This window comes from Phacochoerus africanus, chromosome 14, assembly GCF_016906955.1.
Source record: "Phacochoerus africanus isolate WHEZ1 chromosome 14, ROS_Pafr_v1, whole genome shotgun sequence".
NCBI classification, from domain to species: Eukaryota; Metazoa; Chordata; class Mammalia; order Artiodactyla; family Suidae; genus Phacochoerus; species Phacochoerus africanus.
Genome location: NC_062557.1, coordinates 56,259,294 through 56,282,548, shown reverse-complemented (window position 1 = coordinate 56,282,548; position 23,255 = coordinate 56,259,294). Strand labels below are relative to the sequence as shown.

Sequence of the window (23,255 nt, the reverse complement as noted above, 5' to 3'; positions counted from 1 at the left end):
GCTCCTTAACCCACTGAGCGAGGCTTGGGGTTGAAACTGTGTCCTCCTGGATGCTAGTCAGATTTTTTAACTGCTGAACCACGACGGGAAGTCCTTAGTCTGTTTCTTTAAAAGCAATACATCTTAAGTGGAATTACTCAGGACGGCTAAAAGTAAAATTGATAAAGATTTACCCAAACTGACAAAGAAAGATGAGTGCAAATATTTATACTGAAGTAAAATTAAAGACCCAATACTTTACACAGGAAAGAGGGAACTGTATTACGTCATATTTCAAAAGGTACACTCCACCGTGAAAATATCACTCATATCCACAACTGAAAACAATACATCAAAGTGCATAAAAATAGCAACTAGAAATACAAGGAGAAAGGAATAGAAACACAATAATGTAATTTACCATTCTTGGTGAAATAGATGCAGGAAGTCACAGATAATTAAGTTTATAGTGAATTAAAGCTAATAATATGACATAGACCAAGTTTGAGCCCTAAAAATGGAATCTTTGTTTATTTATTTATTTATTTATTTATTATTTTTTAGGGCCGCAACCAAGGCATATAGAGGCTCCGAGGCCAGGGGTTGAATCGGAGCTACTGCTGCCAGCCTACACTACAGCCGCAGCAACATAGGATCCAAGCCACGTCTGCGACCTACACCACAGCTCACGGCAATGCCAGATCTCTAACCCACTGAGCGAGGCCAGGGATCGAACCTGTGTCCTCATGGATGCCAGTCAGATTCGTCTCCACTGAGCCACGATGGGAACTCCTCATTTATTTATTTTTTGCCCACAGTATGTAGTACCTTGATGTGGGATCTTAGTCTCCAGACCAGGAATTGAACCCAGGGCACAGCAATGAAAGTGCTGAATCCTAACCACTAGACTACCAGGGAGTGCTGGAATACTCTTTATTTTAAAGTGCTCATGACACATTAAAACAAACTGATCACATATATTTTTTATTTGTCTTTTTGTCTTTTAGGGCCACACCTGCGGCATATGGAGGTTCCCAGGCTAGGAGTCGAATCAGAGCTGTAGCCACCGGCCTACACCAGAGCCACAGCAACAGGGGATCCGAGCCGCCGCCATCTGCAACCTACACCATAGCACACGGCAACGCCAGATCCTTAACCCACCGAGTGAGGCCAGGGATCGAACCCATACCCTCATGGTTCAGAACTGGATTCGTTTCTGCTGCACCATGACGGGAACTCCCCATAATGTAAACTTTATACATCTAATTAAAAAAGAGCGAGAAAGCGTAAATGCATGGAATTAGTTACAGTGGGATGATGCTGTGGACGTGAGAGTGTGAAAGCTTGAGAAGAGAACCCCGTGTTCTGCTCTAAGCTAATCCGTCTGAAAATCTCAGTGAAGTGGATGATTCTCTGGGAAAACAGAAATGGCCAAAATGGACCCAGGATAAAGCAGACAACCTGAAAAGAATAACTAGGGAAGAAATTAAAAGTGTTGTAGAAAGCCTACCTTCAAAAAAAAAAAAAAAAAGGCTCTGACGCAAATGTTTTCGTGTACAACTTTTTCCAACTTTTAAGAACAGATAATTCTTGTACCCTGCAACCTGTCAGAAAGGATAGAAGAAGATCCAAGGCTTCCTAATTCGTTTTGTAAAGCTCCCATAACCCTGGGTCTAAAACTTGACAAGGTATTATTTTGTAAACGTAATGCTTTCCCCCAAGAGTAGATAAGTTTAAGGTATGTCTGATTAATTTCACTATTATTTTCACTATTATAAATTTCCTATTATTTTGCAATAGGAAAAAGTGATGCTGAAGGTTATCTCCATACAAAAAAACAACAACAACAACAAAAAAAAACAGGACAGATAATTTTGTTTAAAAGAGAAGCAATGTGGGAGTTCCCATTATGGCTCAGAAGGTTATGAACCCAACCAGTACCCATGAGGATGGGTTCGATCCCTGGCCCCTCTCAGTGGGTTAAGGACCTGGCATTGCCATGACCTGTGGTGTAGGTTGCAGATGTGGCTTGGATCCCATGTTTCTGTGGCTGTGGTGTAGGCCGGTAGCTGTACCTCCGATTCGACCCCTAGCCTGGGAATGTCCATATGCTGCAGGTGCAGCCCTAGAAAGACAAAAAAAAAAAAAAAAAGGAGCAATGCAGACATTGCTAAGCTGTCTATAAAATTACAATAATAAAACAACTTGGTAATTTCATAGGATAAAGAGAGCGATAGCAGGAAACAGAAAGCAACAAAAATGAATTTAAAAACTGCAAGTAATTGGAGAAATGATACATTAATTAGTAAGTATTACTGGGAAGCTTGGTTATTAGTTTAAAAAATCAGTTATATTCCTTTGAGCTCACTAAAAAATTCCAAAAGGATCACATATTTGAGTTTAAAAAATCACAACAGAGCTAAAAGAAAATGTGAGTATTTAAGACAGAAACAATTAAGTAAAAATATTTAAAATAAGGAACAATAAAAACATTTAGTTTGGGCATACAAAAATAAGAGACATCCAAAGACACCTATAAAATTATGTGGCAGCACTACACAGGGAATAACATTTATGATAGGCAAAGGATTAATATTCTTAGCATATAAATATTCTTTCTCTCTCTCTCTATATATATACTTCCCTCCAGTATATATGTATGTGTGTATGTATACATATGTGTGTGTGTGTGTGTGTATGTGGAGGAAAGGAGAAAAAAATGTGTGTGTGTGTGTACATACATATATATATATATATGCTGAAAATTATCGCCAAACAAAAAGGAACAAGGACAGATCATTTTGCTTAAAAGAGAAGTGTGTATATATTTATACACACTTACATGCATCAAAGGGTAGAAGACCACCACCCTAACACAACAACTGCCAGTTCACCAAAGAGAAAAAAGCAAATTTTGAATAAACATGGAAAATATTTGTTATGAAAAATGGTAATGTAAAAAAGACCCCTCCACCTACACAGTTAGGGCAAGTACAAACGAAACAGCCTGTAAGTTATCACAACGGCAAAGGTGGAGGTACAACACTCCCCCGTGTCTCCCAATGCATGAGAGGAGAGCTCAGAAACTACCGGCGGGCAGGTGGTAACGGAGCGGTGAGGCAGTTGGACAGAGACCACTGGGTTGTGACGAAGCCCCCCTCTCTCATTTTCTGCGTGTGAAAACTCGGCACGTTACTACTGAAACATGAGAAAAATAACTTGTGGCGTTCCCATCGTGGCTCAGCGGAAACACACCCCACTCGTATCCATGAGGCCGCAGGTGTGATCCTTGGCCTCACTCAGTGGGTTAAGGATCCGGTGTTGCTCTGAGCTGTGGTGTAGGTCGTAGACGCAGCTCGGATCTGGCATGGCTATGGCTGTGGCATAGGCTGGCAGCTGTAGCCCCAATTCAACCCCTAGTCTAGGAACCTCCATATGCCACAGGTGTGGCCCTAAAAAGACCCCCCCCCAAAAAAAAAAACCACCCAAAAAAAAACAAACCCAAAACCGTCATGACCTTTCCTGCTATGGGGATAAAATGATTTAGCACATGTTAAGTACTTAGAACAGTGCTGAAAACATGTAAATGCTTTTAAAAATACCTTTTCACGTGTATAATTGCGGACCTCGTAATTTCACTCCAGTGCCCTGAAAAGCTCATCAGAGGTATATACACATAGGCTTGAATGATTGAACGGTCATAACAGCTTTATTTACGAATGCCAAGGACCTAACAACAACTTGAATTTTGAACATGCAGAGACTGATGTAACGCTTTCTGGCCCATCCGAAAGTTGCTAAGAGGTGGACATGAGAATTACATACCCAAAGAATATTTAAGGGCGTGAGGCGAGGCTCACAATAATTTGAAAAAGTTAGATAAAAAATTACATAGAAGTATAATAAGGGTTTTTTTAATTTCCTAAATACATACACATAAATTTACATTTTACATATATACTTATCAGGAATACTATGAGTGTAGAATTAAATATTAATGGTGGTTACTTCTGGGTTGTGAGGTTATGAAAGGATTCAATCAGTATTTTTCTGTGTGTTTTTTTCCTCATTTTTCCAAGGCACAAAAATGACTTTGATAATCTGGGGAAAATGTCACCTCAGTCATAGTGTCACACTGTCACTTAGTCGCTAATTCTCTATCATGACCTTCCCCCCACACCTCGGCTCTGACAACTTGCAGATTCCATTTGTTACTGATTCCTTTCCAACCCAAGAGGCCTCGCTGAGAACAGCCAGGAGCAGCGCCTCTATTTGCTGCAGTCTTTGCAATATTCTTTTTTAGCCTCCTTCCCCGTCAGCTGCTTTACTAAAAATGCCACCTACATATCGTTTAATCACAAAACTCAATTCAACATTCAGGGACCGTACAGCTGCCCCCACGCCCAGCACTGGGGACTGTGGATGACAATTTGATGAGACACAGCCCCTGCCTCCAGGAGGGGCAGATGCCTAGGAAAGACCTGCTCAAAGTTCGAGTCAATGTTACACCACTGGGTAACACAAAGATCACCCCAAAGTCTCTGCCAAGTTCCTGACAGCCTGGGCATCAGGGTTGCCAAATTCAGCAACTACAAGTACCACAGGGGACAAATATTGGTGGGACACACTTACACAATTATTCCAATTTATTTGAAATTCAAGTGTAACTGGGCGTCTTGTGTTTTATCTGGCAGCTACTCTCGTATCTAATCAGCACAGTCTAAATTCGAACCTAATCTCCGGCTTTTAGTCTAAATGCCCCTCTGACACCGCCGCACTGGGGATCCCGTTTGCTTTTGCGGCGTCCGGGGTGTGTCTGGGTCTCTCCATGAGCGTGGTGCAGCTGCATTCCTCTTGTGCTTCTGGAGTGGTGTCAGGTGTCACCTCTGCTTAATGGTCCTCGGGAATTAGGTGGTAGAGGCCCTCAGATGTGGATGCCGGGTCAGAGTGAGGTCTGTGCAGCTGTGGGCCCCGGGAGAGGGACAGCCAGGGACAGCCAGCCGTCAGGCTTCTGCCAGAAGAGATGTTCACTCCGTCGGCCACGCGGTGAGCCCCACGGAGAGCTGTGCCTTGGGTGCGGATACGCCTTTGAGCCGCTGCCCTGCTCAGCCCAGTGCCTGGCAGAAACGTCACCATGAACCCTTAGGTTTTTCCTGGTTCCAGGGAGCGTGGCTTGCTTATTGGTACATTATCCCCTCCCCGTGCAGCCCTCAGGAAGCGTGAGATCCCTTATGTGCCAGGTGACCTCACTATTCAGAGGGCCCCGAGAGGGCGGGGAGGAGCCACACCTCTTAAACATTGCTTTGGCTTTGTGCCAAGAGAACCGACACCCAGGGCACAGGGTAGGAAGGGCTGTTTCCGCATCCCTGTACATTTCTCATCCTTCGGTCTCTGTCCTGTAACCTGCAGGAGGGGACGCGCCCTCCTGCGCTACTTGTCACTCCACGCTCAGGTGCAGCGCGCAGATGCACGGATACAGGTGTTGTCTGAGCCCTGCGGGCATCGGCAGGTCTCCATTGCACCTTTTCAGGTCCTCTGCCTGTGACTGCGTGCGCATCCATTTGCGGGTGGCCGGCTTGCATGCTCTGCTGCTCGGCTGGGAAAGCAGCCGTTCAGGGTCCTCCGAGAGGACCGAGTGGAGAGGTGGGGGCCTGGGGTCCACCTGGGGTGCGGGTCGATGCCTGCTCACCCAGCGTGGCCCCCGGCCACCCGCCCTTCCCTCTTCCCGCCTCCGCTCCCTCCTTCCTGCAGTGGAGGGGGTGCCAAGTGTCTGCTGCACTTCTGTAGACAGGGGGTGGGGGGCTCCAGGCCCTGCTCTGCTCAGTGGCTCTTATCACCTCTGCATTCAACGCCTATCGAGCAGGGCCTGTGCCTCTGATGCTCGCGTGTTGTATCCAGAGCGCGGCGGGCCCCCGGGGCCAGAGCATCTCTGCGGCTGGGGTACAAGCCAGTGAGAGGAAGCGAGGCTCCTGGTCAGCACGTCTCCTCTGTCCGTCTGTCTGTCTGAGGTTGGGGTGGTGAGCGGTGAGATGAAAGGGTGTCCACGCCAAGGAGGCTGGGGGCTTGGGTCTGGCTACAATTTCCTAAGAGCTTCTGGAGATTCAGAAAACGGCCCGATAACACCCCTGAACCTACGAGGGCTCCGTGTTCATTAAAAGAGGGTTGATTCTGCTCCTACAAAAACAAACAGCTCCTCCAGGCTGGGGCTCTTTTGTGTTATTGTTAAGTGCCAGGATACTGTGACTTTTTGAGAAAAGAATTATTTTAAGACCAGCCCCAGGAGGTGGGGCTGACTTCAGCTGCAAACATAAATTTAAAACGCTGAAGTCCTTGGAAGATTTACGGCTCGGCTTTTTTGGCAGTTCTTTAAGCTGCCGCGCTGAACAAATAACAAGGTCGGATCCGAGTTATGTGTACCTGGAAATGGAGCTCACTGCTCTGACCTGATCTCACGGTGGACAAACGGTAACAGCCCTGCCACGGTGTGACTCAGAATAAAGTTTACTGCTCTGAGGTCCACACCTATTGCTAACCCTCCCTGCCTCTGTCATTCAGCGACTGAATGTGTTGGATTAGGCAGCAGAAATAAGCCCTTCCATCAATCAGTCCCTGAGAAGCTGGTGAAGGGAGACAAAACTCAAACAGCTATGAAGGGTGATGTATTAAAAATGGGAGGCCGAAACCATATCTGGGGAACAACGGGGCCTCCGGGGACTGAGTGGTCCAAAGCTTCCTTTAATATAAGCAATGGAAAGGTTACATAAAATACAGAAACGTATTGTTCATACATAGAAGAAGTGATAAGAAGGAGAAAAAAAACAAAAAAACAAAAAAAAAATCCGAGAGTAACTGGAAACTCAAGGTCCTCATGCAGACTTCAGGGGCCAGGGATTTAATGCCCCCCCCCCCCCGCGCCCCATAAGAAAAGGGGCGTTCTCCGTTTCCCACTGAGCAGGAAGAGAGGTGCGACTGGGGGACTGAGGGAAGCACAGAGACTCTAGGGGCATCCTGTGGTCCAGGCAGGGCTCGCTGGCCTGGGGGGAGGGGAGGAGGCTGGCCCCACTGGGATGTCTTGGATGACAAAACGGAAAAGTCCCCTATAGGAACGTTGGATGCTCTGTCCCACATAGAGGGATGAAGCCGGGGCAGGAAATAAAGCCCAGCAAGCTGAAAGATGAACGGAGACACTGGAGCAGCACCTGTGGATTATGTAGGGCCCATCGCCTGAAGGGGGAAAGGCGGGCAGGGGTGATCAGTCCTAAGATGACCTAGCCATTAGGAAGATCCCTCTGGGCGTAGCGAGAAGGATGGATGGAGGAATTAAGGAGGCCTTTTTGGAGCTCCAGGTGCCGGCAGGTAAAGGCTCGGCTGGACACGAGAAAGGACCAGCAGCTCCCATCTTCTCTTGAACAACAGACATCCTTACGTCCTCTCTTGGCGGATTCGCTGGGTACGAGGATGAAGGAAGTGCTTCCTGCCCCACCACCCAGGCCCCTCCACCTGGTGGAATCCGAGGCCATCCTGCTTCACTGTCCAGGGGCTCTTGGGCCCTAGCGACCGGCCATGCCCTCCAGTCCCCTCCAGCCATCCGATGGCTTCCTTTCCACACTGCTCTGTGCTTCCGCCCTCCTCCCCCACAGCCCTTCCCTCTCTGCTCTCCGCCTAACCATGAGTTACACAGAGGGTTGTCATCCTGCCATCTGGGAAAAGGATAAGAAATACTCTAGCAAGTTCCTCGCCATCAACACCCTCTTTCCTAACAGTCCCATGTCTTTGTCTCAAATGAGACCAGTCCCCCCCTAGGACCGTGGTCCCCGGATGCTCTTCCAAAAGGTGGCTGCCCATCCTGCCACATTTCCCATCGCTCCAGATCCCGAGGTGAGCTGTGTGTCTTCACCACTCATCCGGCTGGTCCTGGACTGGGCCTCCACCTCCCCGTGAGGACGTCCCTTCTGATGCCTGTTGGTGATGCCACCCTCTTCCCCCGCCTTGCTTCCACCTGCTGACCTGGCCCCTCTGCTGGATTCACTTAAAGTGTTGGCTTAGAGCCTTCCTGCTATTTCACTTCTGCAGAAGTTGTGGTCACGCTGACATCCATATGGAGGGCTGTCTTGAAACTCCAGAACTTTCTCTGGGACCTTGTCATCCTCAGGTCCCCTGAGGCCCCCCGTGAGTGTGGCTGCACCCCACTGCGGCTCAGCCATCATGAACTCAGACTTCTGCTCACTGCCCATGACGCCCTCCCCTTGGAGCCTGCTGGTTCCATCACTCCCGGGACTCCGTTCCGCCCTCCCTCTGCAGCCTCGTCTCCAGCAGCCACTCAGTGTGTGTGATTATTTCAGGGAGACAGGATATTATTTTATCAATGTGAGTATATATTATATTACAGTGTAGGAGGAGAGAATCACTTCTTAGTACATGAGATATTTCACTAATTCTGAACATCAAATACCTTTAACGAACTCGAGGGATATTTGATAAACAGAAAACGGTAACACAGTGATGTCTATGTTTTGTTTGTTTGGGGCCACGCCCACAGCGTGTGGGCGTTCCCAGGCCAGGGATCGAACCCACACCGCAGCAATAACCGGAGCCCAGGAGTGGCAACACCGAGTCCTTAACTATAAGGCCACCAGGGAACTCCCTCTATTTTTGGAAATAAAAGGAATGGTATTAAGCCTCTGGTTATTTTCTTAGAAAACCCCAGGAATCAATAAGGTTTTTTTTTTTTTAAAGAGCTATTTTTAAAGTTTTAATATCATCAGGCAGCCAGGCGGGCAACGTGCTACAGTTCAGATAAATATGTTGGCGATTACATGACTGTCAACGACTCAAGTCCTGTGAGCCAGACTCTGATCACCACCTTGTTTGTGTGTATGATGTAAGTGTATTCATCTCTTGCAGATGCTGTAGCAAACCTGGTGCCTTAAAACAGAAATGTATTCTCTTTCGGCTCGTGAGGCCCAAAGCCTGAAGTCAGGATCGCTGATCTGAAATGACAGTGTCAGCCAGGCCACTCCCCTCCAGAGGCCCCTGGGATTATCTGTCCCTTGTCCGCTCCAGCGTCTGGCTGCCGACAATATTCCTGGGCTTGCGGCTGCCTCGCTCCAATCTCGGCCTCTGTCTTTGCACTGGCATCTTCGGCGGGGCCTTCCACTTCCAGAGGAGACAGTGACAACCTTTAGGGTCCGGCTGGATGATTTGGAATAACCCCCCCATCGCAAAAGCCTTAATTCAGTCATACCTGCAAAGGTCCCCTCTGGCCACAGAAAGTAACACTCACGGATTCCAGAGATTAGGAGGCGGCTCGGGGGGCATCATGCAACCTACTGAACCCTCTACTGGGATGCATTTCAAGATACTGAAACTAAAGTCTCCTTTACATAGTTTTTATAGGTAACTTGTCCAACGTCATACAAACTACACTCAAACCTATGTGGTTTCCAACCCCATCTTCATTGTCTTACCCATTCTGACTCACAAAGACCTCTAATCACAAGGAAAAATTAAACTAATGGAATCAACGTCATTGTTGCTTTTCTGTGCTGCCAGTCATTCTGTGTTATGCAAGTATTTTAATTGCCTTGAAAAAGAAATGAAGGGTTGTTTTGTTTTGTTTTGTGCATGAGGCATCTTCAGAAATGTCACATGTCAGCAGCCTGCACACACCAGCCTGGCCTACTTGACAAATGAAATGGCCTTGCCCCAGGTGAGTTATGATAAATCTGAATTACCAAAGGAAACATCCAATTGCGGGCAGTACTTACACCATAAAATTTCCCTTTAAGGTTTAATAAACTGATAAAGTCAATTTCATTGAGACTTAAAAAGATGAAGAAATAAGAAGAACTTTATTTTTCCCAGGAAGAAGGTTTTCAGCATTATACCACAATTAATTGAGTGAAGTATTTTTCCCACTCTTCTTTATTTAAAAACTTTTTTTAAAAACATTTTTAATTTTGGCCATGGTGTGCAGTGGCTTGAGATGGGATCTCAGGTCCCAGACCAGGGCTTGAACCCAGGCCATAGCAATGAAAGCACTTGGTCCCAACCACTAGACCACCAGAGAACTCCCCTCCCCTCTTCTTTAAAATTATCCAGTAGGAATGATAATTTTGTATGTGATTTCCATCTCCCACTCAGCTACCTTATCTCTATGTAGTTGCTGATGAATTGCAGCTAAGGACTCCAGAGGAGTCTTTAAAGATAAAAATATAAGCGAATTATGTTCCGATGAGGATGATATCATTTACTGAAGGCTCCGTATGTACTAGGGAGCATTCCAGGTGTTTCCTAACAATGACACCAGGCCTAGCTATTACCATGTCCATTTTGCACTTAAGGAAACAGATGAGAGGTCAGGTCACCTGCCCAAGGCCACACACCTGGGAAGTGACAGAGCAGGTATTTCCTTCAAGACCATCTGACTGCAGAGAATTCACTGGTTACTATTATACGAATCAAAGAGAGCATAAAACACAGCGTTGCATAAAACACGACTCTGCTATTGTGGTAGGTAATTGTGAGCATCCTTTGTCTGAGCGTTTGAGGGCTACCGCCAGTTATCACCATGAGGTTTACACAGGTCCAAAATGTCCCATCTTCTTGATGAAGTTAGATGAGGAAAAGGAAACTCCGCCCAACAACCTCTGTACACATCACGAACTCTCTTTGATTTGATTTTCTTTTGCACTTCCTATGCCTCGACACTGGACCACACGGTAGATATGTCAGACCTTACTGGAGTCTCCATTTCTTATCAGGCACCTCCTTCAAACAGCTGTTCCTACCTACGGGTGGCTCAAATCACCCATCATCTGAGACCCTGGCAGACGCAGGTGGAGGACGTGGTCTGAGAGGAGGACACAGTTTTATAATAAGACCTATTTTTGTTGGAAAGCCCCTTGACGAGTACTCCGAACTCTTGCTTATTAGGTGCTGAATCCCACTTAGGCATTTTGGCTGGGGTCCCGATCTGACCTTCTGAGCTTTGGCCCCCAGAATGAAAGCGACTCCCAGGCAGCACCAGCCCCTCTTGGAATAACCAGCTGGAGTTTGTCTTTGCCTCTTCATGAACTCCCTCTTCTGAATGCCCCTGCTCAACATTCCACACTTGCTGATTTTAACGATTTTCTCTACAAGTGGAATTCCAGTATGGACGAGTTTCTAATTCCAAATACAACTGGTTTCAAGTTGGCATTTCTTTAACGGCTATCGACGCTGAACCTATGTCCAAATGCTTATTTCCCTTTCATGGCTCTTCACTTTGGAGAAGTGTCTCTTCAGCTATCTTGACCAGTTTTACTTGGTGTGTGTGTTTCCTTACTCCCGAGTTCTAAGTGTTCTTTATACAGTGGGATACAAATTCTTTGTCAGAATGTAATTTAAAATGCAAGTCTAGGTGTTCCTGTCATGGCTCATGAGAAACGAATCTGACTAGCATCCAGGAGGATGCAGGTTCGAGCCCTGGCCTTGCTCCGTGGGCTAAGGAACTGGCATTGCCATGAGCTGTGGTGTAGGTCACAGACACAGCTCAGATCTGGCGTTGCTGTGGCTGTGGTGTAGATGAGACCCCTAGCCTCTGAAGCTCCATCTGCTGTGGCTATGGCCCTAAAAAGACCAAAAAAAAAAAAAAAAATTCAAGTCTAAACATTTTTTTTTTCATTCTTTTAAGTGGTGTATTCCTCAGCAAAATTTTAAATTTGGATACATTTTAATATCTTTGTTTGTTGGTTTTATGGATAGTTAGTTTTGGTGTCATATCTAAGAGCTCTTCATCTAACTAAAAGCCATGAACCCTGTCTTCTACACTTTTTCCTAAAATGTTAATAGTTTTACATTTAAATCCAGTATGCACTTCAGCTACTCTTTTATAAGGTGTGAGGTTTCGATAGAGGTTGAATTTCTTGTATGTGAATGCCAAATTGCTTCAACACTCTTTGTGGGAAAGACCATAAATGCCCCAAACTCACTCCAAATATAATAGAAGACTTGAATAGCCCCATAACATTTCAGGAAATCAAATTAGCAGTTAAAAGAAAAATTTCTAAGAAAATTCTCTAGGCCCAGATGCTTTCACTAGGAAATTTTATCAAACATGTTTCAAAGAAATAACACCAATTCTGTCATATCTCTTCCCAAAGTCAAAGCGGAGGAAATACTTTCCATCTCAGTTTATGAGGCCATAATTAGTGATTCTAAGACCAGACAGAAAAAGTTCAAAAGAAAAAAAAAAGGAGACTAAAATTCCCCACACATGTAGAACAAAATTCTTTAAATAAGAATTAAAAAAAAAAAAGCACCCAATAATGTACAAACTTTTGTATCTAATAAGGTGCAAAAAGAAGAATGGACCATGACGGCATGGAGTTTATCTTGGGAATGTAAGTCTAGATGAACAGGCAAAAACCAGTCAATGTAACCCCCCAAAATAGCGGTCTAAGATAGAATGCATACCACGTGTTCCATCAATTCATGCAGAAAAAAAGAAAAAAAATGGATAAGTTCAACATCCACTCACGATCTGAACCCCCAGCAAACTAGGAACAGAAAGGAGCTTCCTCAACCTAATAAAGAGCATCTAAATAAAACTCCTGTAACTAACATCAGAATTAACGAGGAAACACTAACCACTTTCTCCCAAAAGACCTGCCTGGAAGCAAGCGATGGTCTTCTCACTCCTACTGAACATCATACTGCACGGCTTAGCCAGCGCAATAGCGAAAAGCAAATAGGGAGCAGGGAAGCTTTACATGCCAAATGACACAGAGACATAATGCGAGTCAAAAGAAACCGGCCAACTGGAGGAAATTATTCTGAACGGAAAGGAAAAGCCACAAGAATATACAAGGCATGCAAATGTGCTCTGATTTTTTTTTTAATTGGGGAAGGAAAACATATTTAAGAGAATATTTATAAGAGATGGGAATAAAACAGGTAAGTCATTTTCTGAACTTTTCGGAAATGGAATATGGTAAGTTCCCACGCAATGAAACGTCTCAGAGCTAAGGGAGTACAAAACACCATTGATGAGTATGTGAATAAAGTATTCTTGTTTTCCAGTAGTATAAGATACAGAAGGAATAAATCGACTATACTTTGATTTTTAAAAAAAAAAGAAAAGTGAAAAGAAACACAGGAGGAAAGGGTTAAGATTTCTTGCTGTCAAGATGAATGGAAAAGGTGCTTGCTTACCTCTAGGAACTTGTATTTTTATACCTTGTGTTAAATCTTCCCAAATGGAATGCCATGGTAACAGTAGTGTTATGTTTGGCTGTGTAAATAAACTTGAAAGTTCTATTTTTGATAGAAAAAAACAATTACTGAGTGCAAAATCAGGCTTATCTATGTTTCTCACTTAAATGCTCTTAGGGGATGTTCAGCCTTTGGCACCAAAGCTGCTGAAAGTGGTGTTTAGAACTTGTTCTTGTTTTGGTTGGAGTTCTGGCTCCAGTTACAATGGTGCGACCTTGGCCAAGCCCCCTCACTTTTTTGTGTCTCCGTTTCCAAAGCTGTAAAATGCAGAAAATAATACTAAGACTTGCTTCATGGTTGTTCGAGTGGCTAAGACGCAAGACCTGTAAACTCTTGAGAACAGTGCTTGGCAAAGACAGACCTTAGGTACTGTTAACTGTTCCGTGATCTACCACCTGGTAATCCATTGTCGGAACTGAAGACACTTTCCCCAGGGGGAGAAAACAATGACAAAATGAAAAATCATACCCTGAAAATCCATCCTGTTAATGTGACAGCAAATAGGACATGGGTCACATGTTTTGCTTCTAGGATCTGGGCCTGGTACTCAAGGGGAGGCAGTTTTATTTTATTTATTTTTTATGTATGTATTTATTTTGCCTTTTCAGGGCTGCACCTGCGGCATATGGAGGTTCCCAGGCTAGGGGTCGAATCAGAGCTGCAGCTACATTTAGGTCACAGCCACAGCAGCGCTAGATCCTTAACCCGCTGAATGAGGCCAGGGATCGAACGTGCACCCTCATGGATGCTAGTCTGATTCGTTCCCACTGAGCCACGACGGGAACTCCTGAGGGTTTTAGAAAGAGGGAGAAACGAGGATGAGGATACAGACTTTGAGGGAAACCAGGCATAGTCTGCCAATTGAAGATGGAACTTTTTCTGCCCCTAACTCACAGCCTCCCAGTTTTGCTACTTTTCCTCTAAGGTGAAAACTTGAGCTAATAGTGCAGATCCCAGGACACTGATGGGCCACCTTTACCGGGAACTAGCAGTTCAGGGCATTCACGAATTATTTTTCTTTGTCATCTTCCACATTCTGTCTTTTATTTTTCCCTTTGTGGACCCCCTGCTTTCCTCAGCTGCCTGGAGTGGCTTGGACCCTTGCTCTCTGTAACAGAGACTGGCCAGGGGTTCAGCTTTTCTTTTTCTTTCCTGGACACACAGCTAGGGGACTCTCTTATAATTAAGGGCTGCCCTGGGCTGGGTTCTTGAATGTGGGTTCAAGCAATTGATATACTTGAACTAAAAACTGCCCCATGGCATCTCCTATTCTTCCATTGCAAGAAGCCTCAAGAGACCTGAAAGGTGGAGGAGCCATGAGATGAAAGAATTCTAGGTCCCTGAGAGAGTGTGTGGAGCCGAGCTCCCCTCCCCCATTGACTTACTTTATCTTCATGATGTTTGGCCACCAAGACATGAGAGGTCTTTTCATAGAGTTCTTCTATCTGAGCGAATAGACACCCTTCTCCCCTGTCTTTCTGGGCATTTTCACTTTAGTGCTACAGAATGCAATTCTCACTTAACTAGACTATGCATTCTGACACCCAGGGCTGTGCTTTGGGGACAAGAGGTATGGTAATTGGGGGTAGGGAAAGCCTTCTACAGAGTCCAGCCTGACTTCTGGGAGTTATACGTTAGCAGGTTGGGCCAGGACCCAACTAAAAATTGTTAGGTTGTTTTTCCCTGCCATTCTTACCTACACATCCTTTCCCTTTGCGAGAACCCTGCTGGGATTTAGCTATTTTAAGGCCCCCCCGGGCTAGGTGTCATGTTAATACACGCTGAGAGTAATCTATTATTATTATTGTTGATCTATTACTATTTTAATGATGAGCATGGACAGAAGTAGATATGGTACAGTCAAATGATTAGACAGGTATGATCAAAAGAAAGAACTTCAGCACACCTGGTAACTGATACTGTTGGTTTATGAATCTTCTCACAGCTACATTAGTAAGACGGTTCTTTTCCTTTTTTTTGTTTTTTGTTTTTGTTTGTTTGTTTGTTTGTTTGTTTAGGGCCACACCCAAGGCATATGGAGGTTCCCAGGCTAGGGTCTAATCGGAGCTATAGCTGCCGGCCTATGCCAGAGCCAAAGCAATGCCAGATCCAACACCACCGCTCACGGAAATGCCAGATCCTTAACCCACTGAGCAAGGCCAGGGATCGAACCTGGGTCCTCATGGATCCTAGTCAGATTCGTTTCTGCTGAGCCATGATGGGAACTCCTGTAAGACATTTCTACCCTAGACACTGAAGTAAGTCCAATGAATTATGTGATTTGGTTTCTTCCACAAGTGTGCATTGTAGGGACTGGGGAAAGCTAAGAAAATGACATAACAGAAAAGAGAAAATAATTAAAATATGTGTTCCTGATGGTCAGAGGTTTGAGAACCATTCAAGCAATCAAACGCAGAGAGGAGTTTCTAAGAGTCTTTGTCCTTGGATGCCTCACAAGAATGGAAAAACAGGAACGTGAAGAGTTAAGAGGGGCAGGAGTCCCTGTTGGACAGTGAGATCTTTTTCCATTGCCCCTTGCAGGCTGTGATCCCCTGACTCTCTCCTTCTTTGGGGTGCCCCAGTCAGAATGTGGTGATGCTGTCTTGTTCCCCATCCCCGGGGCAAGCAATCATGGAAATGAATCACGGGTTAGATTTATAGCCATTGAATTTGCTGAGCGAAATCCAAGTGCTTGTTCTAAGTTAAGGTCCCTCCCCACCTAAATAAGTGTAAAATTGAAATAATGGCCTTCAGCGTCAAGCTGGGAGTGGTTCGGGGTTGCTGACAAGCTACCCCTTCTGCAAAGAGCGAAAACCCCTCCATGTCAGAAAGCCATCCAGGTCTTAACTAGTTACTGTGTTTCAGATCCACCAGCACTGCCCAGCGGTTCCCTGCATTATCCTCAGGCAGGATCCCCGTCATCTGAGTACATCTTAGGCAGCCTCCGTTAGCTGCGTACACTGCGTGAGACATCTGTCCAGTCTCCAAAAGATACATTTTCTACATTCAAGAAATCCTCGTGTCAAAAGGTCCGTTGACACTGCTGTTATTCAAGACAGAGGTTTCTGTTTGTTTGTTTGTTTAAAGGTTGCACACAGCCCCGTGGAAGTAACTCAAGCACCCATAGGGGAGTTTGGTGGGAAGAAAGAAAGATACCCATCTAACTGAGAGCCAAAACCGTTCTGTTTTCATCTGTTTATGTAATGGCCTCTCTGTAAGGTCACACTGGGGAAAAGAGTTTAGAGAATCGTTTGTAAAAGTCTTTTTTTTTTTTTTAAGTATTTCAGCCATTGCTTAAAAGGAGGAAAATCTTTGCTTTTTAGGGCCACATGTGTGGCCTATAGAAGTTCCCAGGCTAGGGATTGAATTGAACCTATAGGTACCAGCCACAGCCACAGCCACGTGGGATCTGTGTCTGTGACCTACACCACATAGTAATGCCAGATCCTTAACCCACTCAGCAAGGCCAGGGATCAAACCTGCATCCTCATGGATACTAGCTGGGTTCATTACAACTGAGCCACAATGGGAACTCCCTGATTTACATATTCTTGAATCAAGTTCCCCCCCCCTTTTTTGGCTGCACCCATGGCACATGGAAGCTCCTGGGCCAGGGATTGAATCTGAAACACAGAAGTGACCCCCAAACCACAGCAGTGACAATGCTGGATCCTTAGCCTGATGAGCCGATCAGAGAACTCCCCCAAACCTTTCTTTCTTTCTTTTTTTTAATGGCTGCATCTGTGATGTATGGACGTCCTGGGCCAAGGACTGAATCCAAGATGGAGCTGTGACCCTTTGTGCAGCTGCATCAATGCCAAATCCTTTAACCCACTGAGCCAGGCCAGGGATGCAACTGACATCTCCGCAGCAACCTGAGCGACTGCTGTCACATTCTCAACCCACTGTGCCACAGCAGGAACTCCCCCAAAACCATTCTTAAGAATTAAGTTTATTAATACCTTCATATATGTTTAATAAGGATAAGCTTGTTTATTTTATGATCACTATTTTTTTGTCTTTTTGTCTTTTTCTTGGGCATATGCACCCGTGGCACATGGAGGTTCCCAGGCCTAGGGACCCAATGGGAGCTACAGCTGCCAGCCTACGCCAGAGCCACAGCAACGTGGGATCTGAGCCGTGTTCTGTGACCTACACCGCAGCTCACGGCAACACCGGATCCTTAACCCACTGAGGAAGGCCAGGGATCGAACCTGCAACTTCGTGGTTCCTAGTCGGATTCGTTAACCACGGAGTCATGATGGGAACTCCAGGATAAGCTTGTTTAAATGAGAATTCCCCATGATATCAATGAGGATGAAAATGGTATAAGAAATAACTACTCTTTATTGAACTTTTCCTAGTATGACAGCATCCCAAATTTCCCTGGAGATGACTATTTGTGCTTGGTAAATATGCCAATTCTTAGGCTTCACCACACATCTACACTGTTAAAATTCTTGGGGGATAAATTTGGGACCTCTGGGAACCACTGTGCCGGCCTGGCTGTATGGTAAACGTTTTCCATCTGTTATCATGTTTGATCCCTGTAACAACTGTACGAGCACTCTTATTTAGCCCATCATACAGATGAGAAGCCTAAGGCAGAGAGAAGGTCAGTGCTCGTGCTAAGAGCTCTGGACAAGGTTATCTTGGGTGCAGTCACTCCAATCCCGGGTCTGAGGTTGCAACCCCAAGTAGAAGGGGTTGTCTGGCTTCCAGGGAAGCTGAAATTGCCCATGCTCGGGTGTCCTGGGCAGGAGAGAGACCACTGCCACTTGGCCCCTTGCCCTCTCCTGCCTGGTTCTGGAAGCATCCACTTCCCAGCTGCTTCTTCGCCAGCATCTCCAGTTTCCCTCTTTCCACTGGCTTCTTCCTCTCCGCCATGAGTCATGACCAAGATGGAAAAAGCTTGCCCTTTTAGGAGGGGAGAAGTGACTTACAAATGGAGAGGGCTGTCATAGAGCCTCCGAAGAGGAGCAAAGACAAAAGGTGCCATGAGGCTTCAGAAGGGAGACGCCAAGTCCTGCTTTGAATATTGAAGATGCTGTGCCATGGGCCAGTTCCCATGGACCAGTTGCGGGCTGTTGGAAGGTTTTCCACCGACAGGGGGCGGTGGGGGGTGGTGGTGAGGTCACCAAGAAGATATTTTGCCCCTTTCCTTGACTGGGTAAGTTTGGTCTCTGTAACTTAGGCCAAGTTGGGGGAAAATAAATCTCAGCTGTCATGATGGGCTAGCAGTCTATGTCATCTGTTTCAAAATAGGACAGAATTACAACCAGCTGGCCATGATGTTCAAATCTTGACCTCTGCAGAGGGGGTGAAAATTCACCCAAAAGCCCATTTCTTGTCCAGGGCACCCGCCTGCAGCATCTCCCTCTCGGGGGAGACACGCAGGCTACGGGGCATTTTGCTTTTATTTTTAATTTCGTTAGTAACCGCAAGCCTCACTGTTCCGGTATTTCGAATGCAGCATTTACAAGTTGAAAATAGAAGGGGAGGACAGAATGTGCCACATTTTCTAGTTCATTGTTCCATGTCCATAAAAAAAAAAAAGAAAAAAAAAAACAGTCTAAAAAGGAAAATTCTACATTCTCCAAGGTAGCAGCTGGAATAGCACAGTTCTCTCTGCCATTTACAATGAAGGGTAAAAAATAAGCCCCGAGGACACCTGATGATCTGATTATCCTCATCCTTCTGAACATCTCACAATTCTCAGACGTGACTAGGCCACCGGGTCTCTTCACCACCCGTTATGGACCGACTTGTGTCCCCCCAAAAGAGGGGTTGGCCTCCCGACCCCTGGTAGCTGTGAACACGAGCTTATTTGGCAAGAGGGTCTTTGCAGGTGTAATCAGGTTAAGACGAGGCTGTGAGAGAGGGACCTGAGCCAACAGGGGGGCGGCCATGTGACAGCGCAGAGCCACAGGGAGAATGCCGCGGGGAGATGCCGGGAGACCGGAGCCGTGCACCTGCAAGTCTGGGACGCCGGGGCCATCACTAGAAGCCATGGGAAAGGCCTGGACCACATTCCCTGCCAGACTCCTCAGAAGCAGTCGATGCTGCCCACCCTCTGATTTTGGACTCCTGGCCTCCAGAAGTCTGAGCGAATACATCTATATTGTTTTAGGCCACCCAGTTTGCGGCCCTGTGTAACAGCAGCCCTGGCGAAGTGACACATCATTTTCATGAGGCGCAGAATCTGACAACTGTCATAAGCATGAAAAGAGAATCACACGAACAATAAAATGAGACCTTCGAGAAAGCAGAGCTAGGCTGCTTTGGGACGGAGGAAAAGATGGCTTATCGGAGAGAAGTTTGTTTCATCTTTAGGAAAAACCAAGGAGCTGGTCCAGCCCAGGAGAAGAGAAAACTGTCCCACGGGCACAAAGCAGCCCGCGGTCTGTCACTGGACAGAACGGTTTGCATATTGTTAAGTCGCTCTTGAAGGTGGGCCCATCTCTCTTTCCCACCCATCCTGAGGATGGGCCTTCAGATGGATGGTGGGAAGCCACAGATGGAAGGACTCGTGGTCCCCAGAAGACTCTGTGGGGTAGACTCCCAAGCCCCGATTCCCACACTGCTGCGACACGAGAAAGAACTCTTAACAGGGTTCAGCCTCTGAGACATCAGTTCTGGGTCGTGACTGCTACCCAGTCCCAACAAATGCTCGTATGCTCTAGCCAAGCCTGACCCTCGTTCTAGCCCTAACCCTAACCCTAACCCTCTAACCCTAACCCTACACCCTTACCCTCTAACCCTAACCCTAACCAAACAAGAGGCAATGGAGACCACCAAGCTTAAGACACCATCTGGCCCTTTAAAGTTGGCCAGCATTTGGTCTAGTCCAGTGATTCATAACACGGTGACTATTTTTAGTGTGGAGCATTTTAAACAATTGAAGTAGAGTGGATTTACAAAACCGTGTTAGTTTCAGGTATGCAGCAAAGCGGTTCCATTATACATCTATATAGAGACAGATATATAGGCATCTGTGCACATATCTATACACATAGAATAGGTACAGAATATATTTATATATACATACCTACTCTTTGTCAGATTCTTTTCCATTATAGGTTATTACAAAGCGTTAAGGAGACTTCCCTATGCTCTACAACAGGTCCTTGATGGTTCTCTCGTTTATACGTAGCAGCGGTCATGGTAATCCCCCAAGTCCTAATTGAGCCTGTGGTTGTTTAAAGAAGATCCACAACACAGAAAAACAAAGGGGCTGCGGATAAAGCAGGCCCTCAGATTTGAACTCTCGCAGCCTGAGCTGGCGGAGCCCCAGGGTTCCCGAGTGATTACTATAGGGATATAGGCAACAGTCACTGAAGTATGGTCCTACATACTCAACTCTCCACAACACTCTTGAGATTAATCTTCAAAATAATCCCAGGAGAAGTGTGCTCTGAGTATCTCCATTTTTATACACGAGGGAAGTAGAGCTTAGAAAGATTAAGTCAGTTAATTGCCCTGTATTTACGTTCAGTAAATGGCAAAGACGGGATTTCCACTGAGGTCCCTCTGGCTCCCAAACCCACACTTATAACTGTCACACTGTTTTTCCCAAATGAAGCTGCCCCGCACCTCCCCACGGGGGCCCCGGGTCCATGGAGGTGACGGGGCTTGTCCAAGGCCAGGGGCTGACGGGTCTCGCAGTTGGATCTCGAGTCCAGGTCGCCTGACCCCCCTGCTGGGAGGTCCTTCCCACGGTCCGGGCGGACTTGTCGTCCTGCCGGAGTGTGGCTTGAGAGGGACATGGCCGGCCTGGCTCTGGGACACAAGGGAGGGGCTGGTGGGAGGGTCGAGATGCTCGCATTCTCATTGGATGGGAATGAGCATCAGTTTGATGGGGGCTTTATGAAGACCGGGGCTGCTGGACCACTGTCTCTCCCTCGGTGTCCTCCCCCCCAATCCCCCCCCCCCGCTCTGGCACCTCCCACAGCCCATGTAGGGCTCACATCTCAGGAGAGGCCCAGCATCTGTTCTGATTGCCAGCACCTGCCAGCAAGGCCAACCAGGTACGGCCCCGGCACACGGACTTGGCTGTTCTCCAACCCTGCTCCCCTTCCGCCTCTTTTTTGTCCCCGGGATTGGAGGCACGGCGGTGTCTTCCAGTTCCCATGCTCCCTCCTCAAGAAGCTGCCTTGACTGACAGCTGATTCCTTCTTAACCCAACTCTTAAGACCCTCCTCCCACCCCCCAGTGTCCCCAGAGGGTTGCGTTTCCAGGAAACTCAGCCCAGCCTCTCCCCTGAGAAATGGTACCTGTGATGGACTGTGTGTTGGTGGCATCCACACAGGGTCGCCAGTGGCTTTAAGAGACAGATGTTTGCGGCAGCAGTAATCATAATAAGAACATAATTCATGGAGGACCGCGCAAGGCAGGTGCTATCATAATCTCTGTTTTGTACATGTGGAGCTGAGGCACAGAAAGGTTAGGTAACTTGTTCAAGGATGCAGAGCCAGGAAACCAGGGACTCAGACACTGACCTTCTGCCACCTGTGTTCTTCTTCCTTTTTTTAAAAAACCATGTTATTTAATGGCCGCACCCAAGGCATATGGAAATTCCTGGGTCAGGGGTGGAATCCAAGCCGCAGCTGCCACCTATGCTGAGCTGCGGCAATGCTGGATCCCTCCACCCACTGTGCGGGGCCGCAGTGGGAACTCCTGAGCCTGTGTTCTCAATTGTTTCTCTAATCCACCTGCTGTAAAGAGAGCAGCTGCCTTTGCGGACTGCCTGCCTGAGCCAGGCCTTCCTCTGTTGCCTTCATGACAGTGATGGGAAATGACCAGGAGATATCTGCCCACATTTTTCTCTCATCGGGCAGCTAGGCTGTCGGTCTTTCATGCTTCGGCGGAGGGAAAACCAGCAAAGTGTAGATAAAAGAGTCATATTTTTAGCTTTTGGGTCTCACATCCCAGGCGCTGGGCATAAACCAAAGATTGAGAAGCTTGGATGAAAATCTGGGAAACTCCTTCTCCAGACCTGATACGACTATTCAAACCGGGGGAGGAGGAGGTCGGGGGAAGCCAAGAAAGCCGATCTGATGGTGGGGGTCCCCGGGAAGGAACCCTTCCCACCTGCCCTGCAGCCCAGCATCCCTCACAGGACATGGCTGCAGCATCCAGACCGGCCTGAGGATGGCAAATGAGATGGTTCCCATGGCCTCCTCAGATCTGGACGTGGACATCCCGATGTGGCTGAGCTCATGTCTCCACAACTAAGAAATATCAGGGCTCCAAAGAGAAATTCAGTAGATGTATAACAAAATAAGGTCCCATATGGTCCCATCACACATTCGAGATCTCGCTCTGCTGCCTAGGGTCCCTGTGTGGTCTCCCCAGAGGAGAGCCTTTGATTACAGAGGGGAGAATTCCTTCCCTGGGGGCCACAGCTAATCAGCAGGTGGAAAAGCACACCGGGAGAGAAGCAAAAAATCAACACTAAAGGAAAAGAGAAAATCAAAGACGCTGTTAAGAGACAAGTGGAGTCTGCAGAGCAGAAGCCCCGAGCTCCATCCGTCCCGGAAAGGACAGTCCTTTCTGTCCTCCAGGAAAAGGGAGCGTTTGCTCAGGATCTACTTACATTTTCAGTTGGCGAACCAGTCACTTCCTCGGTCCCTTTCCCCGAAGCTCTAGCGTGGAGCTGGACATTGTGAAAATGGAAGCAGCCTCCACGAAGGAGTTACTGCGCCTGTGTTGTTGCTGTGAAAAAAAAAAAAGTGCATGTGGATCAGGGTTCTATCTTGGAAATTATGCTTTGCGACAAATATGTTATGAATGACTACTCATAAAACCATGCCAGGACGTATGCTATCGCGGCGTTCAAGTATTTTAACCTGCCGTGACCTCGCCTGTGATAAATCATGGGAAACGGGAGAGAATTCTCTTCAGTCACTGCACTGTTTCACTCGCTCAAGTCATTCACGGCTCTAAAAATACAATTTATATCATCGGATTCCTGAAATTCCTTCAGTGCTTACATTCTGATTTAAGTGGCATTAAAGCCGGGG

The 23,255-nt window shown here is 46.6% G+C and overlaps 1 protein-coding gene across 1 annotated transcript in view; it reads right to left on the bottom strand.

Moving 5' to 3' along the window:
- MYOCD (myocardin) overlaps positions 1-22,943 on the bottom strand; it is a 212,527-nt gene extending 189,584 nt beyond the window's left edge. Inside the window, exon 1 of the mRNA XM_047757100.1 lies at positions 22,829-22,943. The gene's annotated coding sequence lies outside the window, so the exon portion shown is untranslated. The remainder of the gene's footprint in view (positions 1-22,828) is intronic.
- Between the last annotated feature and the right edge of the window lie 312 nt (positions 22,944-23,255).